This window comes from Sinocyclocheilus rhinocerous, unplaced genomic scaffold (genome assembly GCF_001515625.1).
Source record: "Sinocyclocheilus rhinocerous isolate Xijiao unplaced genomic scaffold, SAMN03320098_v1.1 scaffold2818, whole genome shotgun sequence".
NCBI classification, from domain to species: Eukaryota; Metazoa; Chordata; class Actinopteri; order Cypriniformes; family Cyprinidae; genus Sinocyclocheilus; species Sinocyclocheilus rhinocerous.
The window spans coordinates 107,993-121,261 of NW_015640329.1; the positions used below are offsets into that span (position 1 = coordinate 107,993).

General features: G+C 33.6%; 1 protein-coding gene across 1 annotated transcript in view; it reads right to left on the bottom strand.

Annotated features, from left to right (window-relative positions):
• opn4xa (opsin 4xa) overlaps positions 1–2,844 on the bottom strand; it is a 20,914-nt gene extending 18,070 nt beyond the window's left edge. Inside the window, 1 exon segment of the mRNA XM_016568637.1 lies at positions 2,780–2,844. The gene's annotated coding sequence lies outside the window, so the exon portion shown is untranslated.
• Between the last annotated feature and the right edge of the window lie 10,425 nt (positions 2,845–13,269).

Genomic DNA, 13,269 nt, shown 5'->3' on the forward strand with positions numbered 1-13,269 from the left:
TTAGTGCTGACCACACCATGGAAAAGTTTTGGTGTAGGATTTACTTGAAACATACTCAGAAATCGCTAGTAAATTTCACAAATAATTTTTAAGAAATGCAAGTAACACATTGAATTAAACACGAAATTTCAAAGTATAAAGACTGAAATAGTATAAAATGCATAAAACTTGTAAAACGTACTTGAATAATCACATTTTTATAGTGCAGAGGGGAAATACAAACATGTAAACAGCTCAATTGCTTTGCATGACAAAAAGAGAATTAAAACAAACAAACAATTAATCAATGTTTGCTTTTGAAATGATTAGGAAATTATGAAAAATATTTGTAATCAATATCTGAATGAGCTGCTAGACTAAAGCAGGGAAGGACCCTGTTTTGTTTAGTTTCAAAGTATAATTTTTTTTTTTTCCTACTGCACACTTTTATTAATTAATAAATTTTTTGTCATGGTCCAAAAAAACAAAATCAATTTATTCAATATAGATTTTCCCCAGGTTTATTTATAGATATACTGTACACAAAATGTACTTGCAACCACAAACAAAAACAAAAAAAATGAAAATAAAAATAAACTAATTAAATTACATAAATATCTGTAAACACCCCCCAGTTTTTACAGATATTTAATATTTCTATATTTCACTATATAGCTGATAAAGCGTCCTGCGGCTCTGATTATTGATTAGTTCCCAGTAACGAACATGTCTTCAAATCTGAGTGACGTTACACTGAAGCGTTTATGAAAACACAGTACTGAATATTAAGTTATGAGACACTATTTCACTATCCATAAAATGACATACTTTATGTTGTGCAGGAGAGCTTTAAAATTGCAATAATTTAAATTGGATGCAGACAATGAGTCTTACGATTAAAGGAAGTAATTAAACCCGAGAGAGCGTGATTAAATGCTCTGTGTAGGTGCCATAAGAGGATTTATCTCTCTTTATTTATTTATTTAATGTTAATATGATCAAGACCATCAACAGGGTCATGCAAGTTAAAGCTGTTCAATATGAATTTAAAAACAGCTTCTGTCTGCAGATTCACTGAAAGATGACTTTCAGTTGATGGCTAGCAGCCCTTAAAAATCACACTTAAAATGTCAAAATTACATAATACTCAAAAATACATGATTATGCATCACCACTGAGCAAAAAGTTCTGAGAAAAGATCCTGCAGCATTTGAGTGCATGATTTCATGCAATGATGTTTTTAAGAGAACAAACACTTGCCAAGTGTGTTTTTATTAGTAAAAACAAAGATTTTAGAATTAGATGTTAAGAGGCCAACCCAAAAACTTCAGCATAACCAAAACAATAATAATTATTTAAAAAAAAAAAACATTTTATTTAGACAAAAGCTCCAAATTTTAAGCTGTTTCTCTGAATATATCCCAATAACAAAGTTTATCAATCGTTAAAGGCTTCTTTATTCTCCCTGTGACCTCAGACTACATTTAGCTTTCAGGACAGAAACTCTCAAAAAGTAAGTGTCCAAATGGATTGAAGACGCTCAAAAAGGTCTGACGATGTTGAAATGTGGGATCTATTTAGAATCAATTTTTTTTCCTATCGCTTGACTTTTAAAATAGCAAAGCCAAAGGCCTCACGCAGACTGGAACGACAGCAGACAGACGTCACCAAAACCAACACAAACACAACACGCTCATGAGGATGACAGAGCAAATTACAATCATCCCAAATGATGACTGAAATCTGTATATGCTTATTTTTATACTTCATGTCTAGTGTAAAGTGTCATTTTGGGGCGGAAATGAGGTTTAACAAATAAAATGGAAAATAAACAAATATTGTCTTCAGAAATTGTTCATAATTCAACAGAATAAATGTAAAACAACATTTTTGTAAATACAAACACAGACAGAAAATAATCACAACAAGCTCATGGTGATTTGATTTCTGACAGACTCAATTAAAATTGTTCAAAATGATGGCTAAAATCAATATATGGCTATTTTTGTACTTAATGTCTAAAATAGTGGCCAAAGTGACCATTTTAAGACCAAAATAATGTAAAAAATTTTTGTTCCTAATTCAACTGAATAAATGTACAGTGTACAAATAGAGGCAGAAAATATTCACAATAACTCACAATGATTTATTTCTGACAGATTAAATAAAAAAATATCAGAATTTTGGTGCTTAATTCAACAGATGACTAAAATTGATCACTTTATCACTAAAATATCACTTTATATTAGATTATCTATACATATATAAAGTGATATTTTAAGGCCAAATAATGTTTTAACAAAAAAAAAAAATGTAAATAAAAAAATATAGTCTACAGAACTTATTCCTAATTCAACAGATGACTAAAATCATTATATGTCTATTTTTATCAATTTATGCCTAATATAAACTGGTATTTTAAGCACACAATAATTCTTTAAAAAAAATAAAACGGTGAATAAAAATACTGTCTACAAAACGTATTACTAATTCACCAGATGACTAAAATAATCATTATAATTTCTGTAATTGATGTTCAATATAAAGTCGTATTTTAGGGCTAAAATAACGTTTTAACAAATAAACTTATAAATGAAAAAATACATATTGTTCACAAAACTTATTCCTAAATTAACAAGTCATAAAAAATTTTATTTGGCTATTTTTGTTAATTTATATATTTATGACTAATATAAAGTGCAATTTTGGGCTCAAAATAATGTTTTAAATAAATAAATAAATAATATTGATAATAATAATAAATTGTTGGTAATTGATCAGATGAGAGTGCGGCGTTTACCTGCGGCGTTGTGTGTCTCTGTCTGAGCCTGCGGCGTTTGCGGTGAGATCTGTCCACATGCGTGTGAATGCTGTTGAATGTGAGCGGCTCCGGCTGGGTTCTAATCCAGCAGAGAGGTGGAGCTTCACTTACAGTCATCATGAGCATTATGAGCACACTGACTGACTCACAGACCGACCCCACGGCGCTTGGACACTGATGCACATGCTTAATTGATTTTCTATACACTATTGTCACTTTCAATTGCCCACAACTTGTTCATCTGAACTGAAGAGACTGTAATGTCAATGCCATGCATGTTTAATGGAGAAGTGATATACGGAGAACACAGGTAAATCTGACCGTAAACCTCTTATATACTAAAACTACACAATTTTTAGAGAGCGTGCTGTATTATGCAAGAACTTATACAGTCTGAGAAATACTGGGATGTTACAGAGAAACAGAGAAGATTCTCCACTATATAACATGCACAACAACATCATTTGGAAGAGAGTTACTTTAGTATGATTGATGTACTATTATAGTTTTTGTTAAAATTTTGAATTGGTTTATTTGTAAATTTTTCTGTTTTAGAAATGTTGCTTTTATTATTAGTTTTATTTTTTTAAAATTCTTTATTGGTTTTAGTTTATTTAGTTTTACTTCAGTATTTCTATGGAAGCTTGCTTTAAATAAATGAATGAATAAATGATGCATATATAAATGACTTATCGCACAATTCTTTTTTTTCTCGCAATTTGCAATTTCTCAGAATTGTGAGATATAAATTCAGAAGTGAGATATAAACTCAGAATTGTGAGATATAAACTCAGAATTGAGATATAAATTCAGAATTATGAGATATAAAGTCAGAATTGTGAGATATAAAGTCAGAATTGAGATATAAACTCAGAATTGTGAGATATAAACATGGGATTCTGACATAAACACAGAATTATGAGAAACTCGGAATTATGAGACATAAACTCAGTTATGATATGAACTCAGAATTGCAAGTAAAAATTAGAATTCTGAGTTTTCTAAGGATTCTGAAAAAATGAACACAAAAAAGGTCTGAATTGTGAGACAAAAAGTTGCAATTACCTTTTTTATTTTTATGTTTTATCCCGTGGTGAAACGGGCTTCCATAGAACTCCAACAGAGAAATGAGAAATCTTTCTTTGGCAAGTTGCTGAAATAAAATTTTTGTTTTTTATACTTATATTTTATTTCAATATTTCAATTAAAGTTTATTTTATTTCAAGTCAAGGAAAGGGTTTTAGTTTTAGATAACGATAATAACCCTGAATTGTAAAAACAGATTTTTTTTTTTTCCTGGGAGCAAATCTTTCTAGATGTGGAGAAACCATAGACTGTATAAAAACATGGACGTAGTGTCCGTGACGTCACCCGTAGGTTTCCGAAGAGCGTTTTTGAAACCTAATGTAGGCGGAGCCGGCAGTCGCTATCTTGGCAGCGCGTCCCTCCCGGATAATCGAAAATGGGCAAAGAGCCGGGAGCAGGTTGCTGAAGCCACGCCATAGACTCCCTTTTGCAGCCAGCCTCTAGCGGCCAGTTGACGAATTACAGTTTAAGTCACTTCCGTGTTGGCTTCACGAGAGAGAGCGGAAGGTTGCCGCTTGGAAGAAACTTTCCTTTTGCATGTAAAACTTCAACTAAATGGGCAGACAGTCTCACAGCTCTTTTAGCACGTATAAGACTCACGAGGGAGTCCTGATAAACTCTCCCGGGTCCCAGAATAAGGGAACTGGACAGCAGCGACTGCATGTCAGGAGCTTCCAGCTTTTAAAATAAGCATCCATGTGTGAAGAGACTCCTCAGAGACAAACGTCTGAGCAGATAAAAGCTCACAGACACTGATCGGGTCACAGCCGAGCACTACCTGCTGCTCATTCACCCTTCATACAGCTTCATTTCAGCCCACAGCTGAGTTCACACGTGAACAGCAACGCCAGTGACACACATTTACTGCGCACGAGATTGACGTGTGACTGACAGCACATGAGGAAATACTAAAACAAAACCAGCTTTTAACAGGATCATTTGTTGCATTTCTAAAGCATAACACCCAACAACAACAACTTTACACCACTGTGTGCTCAACAGGAATCAAGTGTGAACAATGCTGGTCAAAATCTAGTGTCTCAACAAAATGATGCATTTTTAATAGGTTAACAGCATTCACACTGCAAAAGTTTCAGCACTGAACCAATTGTTGTGTGTCACACGATTATACATTGAAAACTCTTTTTATTACTTTCTATTGAAAGGAAATTAATAATATTAATAATATATATATACAATATATAAATCTCTGCACCAATGTATCGGCCAATAAATGCATCGGTTTTCTCTTCACGAAACATTATTTGTAATGCGCATATAAATAGCATAGTCTATAATAGTTTTGTTGTTAATATTAGCCTCTAATATAGTATAGTTTACGGCATTAGTTGCGAGATTTTTTTTTCCTTGAGAAACCTAAACTATCGGCATCGGCAGATGTCATTCTGAATAATCTGTATCGGCTGAGAAATTTTGTATCAGTCCATGCCTTATATATATATCTCAACATAAAACCATGCAAAATCTATTTATCAACATCTGGAAACATCTGACTGATGCATCCACACCGGTCATTGTCTCAAAGTGCCGGTTTCCATCTGACGACAGGAACATATGACGCTAGTCTGAGAGCAGAGCTGCTGGAGAAAGCCTGCAGAATCTAAAACTAATTTGCAAAGACATCCCTTACTGTTGATGAGAGTCAAATGCTTTTGCCACCTATAACATCTTAACAACCCCATAGCAAACGCTAAAAACCACTTAGACGCCTTAGCAGACGCATAGTAACCGCAACCAACCACAACGCCCTAGAATAGTGGCGACACATTTCACACATCAAACACCACTAGTTTCCATCAGATATGTTTACTCATAAATGTAGCAAATCACTGATTTGGCAGAAAACTAAACATACATGTATGTCACGTCAATGCATCTTCATCTGAGCGTTCAGTAGAAAAACAGTGCATTAGTCAAAATGTGAAGATGAGCTCTGTAAGTGAATGGAGCTCCAAAAGACTCCTCATTCGGACTCATGATGTTTGTGTTGCATTGAGTGATTGCATTGATTCTTTAGTCTACTCACTGTACAACTAAATGTCCTAATAATCAATCCCGGAGTACTTGTCTATTCAGTAGAGCCACGAACATCAAACTAGTGTGTGTTTATGAAACAAAATTTGTATTTTTATTCAGCAGGGATGCATTAAATTGATGAAAGGTGACAGTAAAGACATTTATAAAGCTATAAATGCTGTTCTTTTGAACTTTCTATTCATCTGTGAATCCTGGAAAATAAAATGCATCACAGTTTCCACAGAAATATTGTGCAGCACAACTGTTTTCAGCATTGATAATAATCAGAAATGTTTCTTGAGCAGCAAATCAGCATATTATAATGATTTCTGAAGATCATGTGACACTGAAGACTGGAGTAATGATGCTGAAAATACAGCTTTGATCACAGAAATAAATTACATTTTAGCATATATTCACATAGAAAACAGCTGTTTTAAATTGTAAAAATATTTCACAATTTTTACTATATTTTTGATCAAATAAATGCAGCCTTTGTGAGCAGAAGAGACTTCTTACAAAAACATTAGAGTTTTGAATGGAAATGATTTTGGTATTTTTAGAGCAAAAATGGCTTTCGCTAAATAAATTCCCAGTTTTGTCATTGTAGCTTCTTTGATTTAGGCTTAATTCAATTTCTGCATTAAAATAGTCCGTTCACTGGCCGTCCGATGCAAAACCAGACATCATTTGTGAAAGCGCCAATCTGAAACACCAATGAAACATCATCGTCAGCATCACATGAACACATTTAAAGGATTTCGCCTCGATTTAACCCTAAGCTTGTTGGAAATCCAACATTTTAAAGGGAATCGGCCAATGAGACGAGCCGCAGATGCTGTTTTGAACAACACATGCTACTTGTCCTTCCCTGAGGGCAGATCACAGCGAAAAAAGTCTTCATATCAGCAGCCGGAAAACACGGCGGACCTTTGAGTCGTGTAAAATACAGGCCGATAGCAACCCTCCGCCACCGCTCTTACTCTAGATGTGAAGACTTTTCCACACAGAGAACCGGAGAGATGCAGCTCCTGTGCGGGGAAAGAGAGGCAAAGGGAACACAGGAGATCAATCGATGGGGTCAGTAATGAACAGCGCACGGCTTTAATTAAATTGACAAATCTGTCATTGACAGCCGCAGCAAAAGCCTTCAGGATCATCACAAATGTGCTAAAGCATCACACGCCACACGATCTGCGACCCTCGAAAGACATTGGGGTGTGTTTCTTTAAATTAAGCCACCAGCATTCAAAGTGCCATGAAATGTGAATGGGTGCCGTCAAAATGAGAGTCCAAAGAGCTGATAAAGTAATCCACACCACTCCAGTCCATCAGTTAACATCTTGAGAAGACAAAAGCTGTAAGTAACTAATCCATCTTAAGAACTTCAAACCATTGCTTCCGGCTAAAATACAAGTCCATAATCCATAACAACGCTTCCTGCCTCTTTTAAAGCATCTGGCACACGACTGATGAAGACAATGAGATTCAGTAAACCAGAAACACACCGAAAACCAACATGAAGAGTAATATCTAAAGGACCTTTCATTTTGGACATTCTGGTCTTCTGATAAGAACTAGTGGTTTTATTTGGTTCAGGTTGGTCATCAATGCTGTAGTTAGTTGATCAGTTGGACTACCTACTCATGGATGCTTTATTCATTTATTCTTTCATATATTATTTTATACATGGCATGCTTCTGCTTTATTCCACAACACAAGACTCTGTTTAATGGTTATTGCATCAAGAATGATTTGAAGACCAGAGGTGTCACAGATATCAATCATCCCTGACACACTTCTTAATGGCTCCTGATGAAGTCTCAATCGTTGTGGAGCACAGAAACGCCCTCAGTGTGTTTGCACCGGGCTAATTCGGGCTCTGCAGACAGATAGCCTCGGGTCAGTTCTGCTGCTGGCTGGAGACAGATCTGACATTTCTCTGTCACTTCGCCCACAGACGCACACGAGCCGCTGGCACCGGACGCACTGTCAACATGCCACAACAGTCTGGCTTCAGAAACTGATGAAAATCCAATGCATATGACAAGACAGCTTTCTGTTGTGCATGCATATTTAGTCATCAAACTAGAACTAGTGTTTCTCCAATCTTAACCAGCATCTCATAGTCTTCCAGCAGGGAAATGTGAAACACACACTTACTGAACTGAAGCTTGATGCCTTGCAAGTTTCCTCCATGTTGGTTAGTGATTCCAGTGTAATTAAAGGTATAACAGCTGTCACTGGGGCGGTACTCTTTCAAAAGGTACACTTTTGTCCCTATTAGGTTCTAATATATACACTTTAAGTACTAATATGTTCCTTTAAAGTACCAAAATGCACCCTTTAGGAACAAATATGTAAAGGTGAAAAGGTACCGCCCCAGTGACAGCTGCCTTTATTTCTGAGAGTGTATTAAAATTATTTTTTGTTAATTAAAATAAAACTGAAATAAAATTTAAATATTGGATGAAAAACTTAACTAAAATGGTTAAAAATAACTATAATTGAATGAAAGCTGGAAAAAAAAAAATTAGATGAAAAACTTGTTAATCATTAACTAAAACTGAAACTATTACAAATCATTCTTGTTAATTTTAATAAAGCAGAAATAAAATTAAATATATTTTAAATGAAAAAACTTGTTGTTAAATAAAACTAAAACTATTCCAACTAAATTCTGTTAATTGAAATAAAGCTGTACAATCTAGTGCAATCTAAATATATAAGTACAATCTTAATATTAGATGAAAACTGAAAAATGAGATACGCTGGCATAAATATAAACTAATACAACTACATACTACACGAAATAAAATAATTTTAAGAACTAAAATTGCTGGCACTCCACTGTAAAAATAATAAATAAAAAATACAAGATATTACTGCACTATTTCAGTATTTTTACTTAAAAAATTTTTTTTTAATTCATTGTGTTTCTTCACATTTCTGTGTAATTATTTGTGAAATTTACTAGCAATTTCTGAGTGAAAATTGTTTCAAAGTAAATCCTACACCAAATTAATAATTTAAAGCTCCAAACGTTGCCTTGGCATAAACTAATAAAACTATATACTACATAACTATATAAACTAATACAATTTAAAATACTAAAATGGGTAAATCTGAAATAAAAAATTAATTAAACCTAAATATAAATACTACAAAACAATAATAGTAATGACACGAGCACATCAAAAATTACTAAAATTATCATTAAAACTTTAAATATAGAAATACAAACTAATTAAGAATATTATTAAATATTTTAATAGTATATAAATAATACTAAACATGTACTATATTATACGTAATATAGTATATACATAATATGTTATATATAATATATGGGCTAAAAATTTGGTTTGATACTCTAGAGAGAGAGAGAGATTCACATATGATGTATGGTAATTCAATGATTTAATTAAAAACATTTTATCTAGAATTTAACAATTTAAAATAGCTGTTGTCTATGTGAATATCTGTTAAAATGTAATTTATTTCTGTGATCAAAGCTGTATTTTCAGCATCATTACTCCAGTCTTCAGTGTCACATGATCTTCAGAAATCATTCTAATATGCTGATTTGCTGCTCAACAAACATTTCTGATTATTATCAATGTTCACCATACATGCAATTCCAATCATAGCCACTAGATGATAATGTTTGCAAAATAATTGAATCAATGAACTAAAATATTACAGTTTGTATGCCTAGATGAACTATCTTAGTGTAATTGATATACTGTTAGTTAATATTATTTTGAATTCATTTTTATTTTTATATTTTGTTTTACTTAATTAAAGTTTTAGTAATTTAGGCTGTCGTTTTTATTTTTTAAATGTCTATATAGTTCTTATGAATTTTTATTTCAGTTTTTTTGAAACAGCTAATGTGTAATATGAAGCAGCAGAACTGTTTTCAACATTGATAATAATCAGAAATGTTTCTCGAGCAGCAAATCAGCATATTAGAATGATTTCTGAAGATCATGTGACACTGAAGACTGGAGTAATGATGCTGAAAATACAGCTGCGCATCACAGAAATAAATTACAGTTTAACAGATATTCACATAGAAAACAGTTATTTTGAATAGTAATAATATTTCACATTTTTGCAGTGTTTTTGATCAAATAAATGCAGCCTCGAAAAGCAGAAGATTCTTTTTTTCAAAAACATTACAAATCTGAATTATTCCAGATTTTGACTCCCAGTGTTTGTCATGTAACTGGATAAGTTACACATCTCAGTTTACTACATTTGGGGTTTGTTCAAATCACCAACACTGCATATGAAATATAGTAATAGTGATTCTTGACTTAAACTCCACTAACCTCTCTTAGAAAAAAAAGACACACAAGCTACGGTACCCTTTCAAAAGGTAGCCTACTAATATATTTAGGTACTAATAGGTACATTTTAGGTACTAATATGCACTCTTTAGGGGTGGAAAAAGGTACACTTTTGGAAAGGTACCGGCCCAGTGACAGCTTTTATAACTTTATTTCTGAGAACGTACAGGTTCTGTGTTTTCAACTTTACTGTATTTGCAAAAAGTGTACCTGCAACAAAATAATGCAAGTTTAATTTCAGAATGATTAAAGTTAGGTAATGAATGACCTACAGTCTCTTAAAGTGCCGTAATGATCATTCATTTTGTGTTTTCCTGAGTGATTCTATTGGTTTTCCATTGTTAACTGTAGTAATGCAATAGAAATCACTCGTCAACGTCATGTGATGAACCATCTGTGTTTATCCAGCTCATGTTTTACCCAAGCAGCCAAAGCCTCATTAGAAATACATGTAACGATCCCAGTCCAAATACATATTTATCCTGAACTAATTACTGTAAAGTATTGGAGCAGAACAGAACGAAGGTTACAGTTACTCAAAATATGTTTCAGGAAAAAAGAGCAAATGCTGCTTGAGAGAGACCTGATATTGAGGCAAAAATAATCTATTTTAGGGATTAACTAAACAACAAAACAAACGCAGATATTCTTACATGCTGCAAAGACGTGTGTGTGTGTGCGTGCGTGCGTGCGTGTGTGTGTGTGTGCCAGATTCATTTTCATGATTCAGTGCGTAAACGCAAGCATAACAAAGGAGAACATTCAAATATTATTATCAGCCTTTAGACTCAGCATTAGTTCTTCATATTCCAAACATAGTTGTTATAATTAACTAAAACCACAAAATACTTATGCAACTTGAAATAAAACAAACTTTAGCAAAAAAAAAAAAACAAAAAAAAAAATATATATATATATGTATAAACAGCTAGTTTCTCATTCTCATTTATTTTAACTTAATGTACTAAAATGACTAAAACGGATATTAACATGAAAACAAAGAACAGGCATAATTTTAAAAAAAGCTTTAAACTAAACTTAAACTTTAACTAAAGTTGAAATCAAAACAGAAAATCTAAAAAAAAAAAAACGAATTTAAAATATTATTTAAACTATAATATCTCACTGATACACATTTTTTAAAATTATCCAGATTTGTGATATTTTTACATCATCGCACAGACTTTAGAAGGTTCTTAAGCATTAAAAGTCAGAAGCTAAATGTTTTAATTTAACTTTAGCTTTAAAGGAATAGTTCACCCAAAAATGAACATTTGCTGTAAACGTGCTCACCTTTAGATCATCCAAGATCAGGATGAGTTTGTTTCTTCATCAGGTTTGTAGAAATGTAGCATTGCATCAGTGTCTCAGCAATGGATGCTCTGCAGTGAATGGGTGCCGTCAGAATGAGAGTCTGATAAAAACATCACAATAATCCACAAGTAATCCACAGCACTCCAGTCCATCAGTGAACATCTGGAGAAGACAAAATATTAAACAAATCAGCATTTTACAAGTCAAAATTGAGGAGCGTTTTAAACACTTATTGTCAAAGCATAATGCAATAAAGGATGAAATGATGCTCTTAAAGAAGTGTTTTCCCAGAAATGATCATATAAGAATCATCATAGAATCACAAACTGTTTCCCAAAAACATGATACCTGACAAATGGTGTAGATCTATAAGTGATCTGGAGGATTTATACAAGCTAAAAAGGAATGTTTAAGGAATTACAGAAAGAGTCCTGACCTGGTCAAAGCCTAAATTACTCGACTGTAACTACACACAAACCACACATGTCTGATTTACAGAGACTGACAAGAATCATCATGAGCAGAAAGATCTTACCTGATGTGAGCTGATATACAGTGATCCTCACCGACACCAATGACTGCTCAACTAAAAAAAAAAATGTTGTGTTCAGATGTTTATAGAGAAGTTATCAGTCCATCACCTTGATAAGGAAATATGACCCGAAGTCATACAGCCCACTTGTGTTTTTAGTGACTTCAGCATTAATCTAGAGCATTAAGCTGCAGAGCTACTCTTGAGTTACTTTTCAAATCTGGGCTGGGCTTGCTTGTTTGATTTTAATATAAAAAAGTTCTAATTTTGGTCAATGTTTTACAAACCAAAAGTGAAATGAACAAGCTTCAGGCTGAAGGAAATGTGCATTCACATCTGTACAGTAGAGGGCACAGCTCAAACAAACCCATTCTGGATGGCATGAAGAATAGGATGCAAGAGAAGAAAGTTCAACACTCTTTAGCAATAAAAAAATAAAACACAAATGCTACGTTTATCTAAAGTCAATTTTGTTTATTAGTATGGGGGAACTGGATCATCAAAGGTCACCAGCAAAGATAAATGCTATTTAACACATTTCAATATTGCAGGTTTGCGTCACATTGAGTTTGCATTTCACAGTTTTTATTTATTTTGAGGAATGCTGAATCTGTTTTTGTGCGAGTGAGAAAAACTCAAGATGTTTTCCCGTAAATTATAATGTAATGCATGACTTTACTAGTTACTTGAAAAACGTAATCTGATTACATAACTCGCATTACTTGAAATGCATCATCCCCAAAACTGATGCTTAATTTACAACTTCTTGTGTGCCAGCAACCCCTCTGCCAGTTGCATTCAGGTGAAACCTGCGCTCCCTTTCACTCTCCCATCTTTCCTCTGTTCTGTCTCCTCTCTTTACGCATTATGCTCTACTTTGACGTCTTGTCTAGACAATATCTGTCCTCTCTCCTCCAGGACAGCGCGTGCTACTCCCTCTAACCCAGGGGTCTCCAACCGTGCTCCTGGAGAGCTCCAACCCCACTAAAACACACCCGAACTATCTAATCGAGGTGTTCAGGGTTTCTTGATAATTACAGGCAGGTGTGTTGGAGCAGGGTTGGACCTGAAGTCTGACTTTTGCATGTAACATTTTAAATACAGAGACGTTGCAGAAGAGGGCTGGATTTAATTTTTCAAACGAG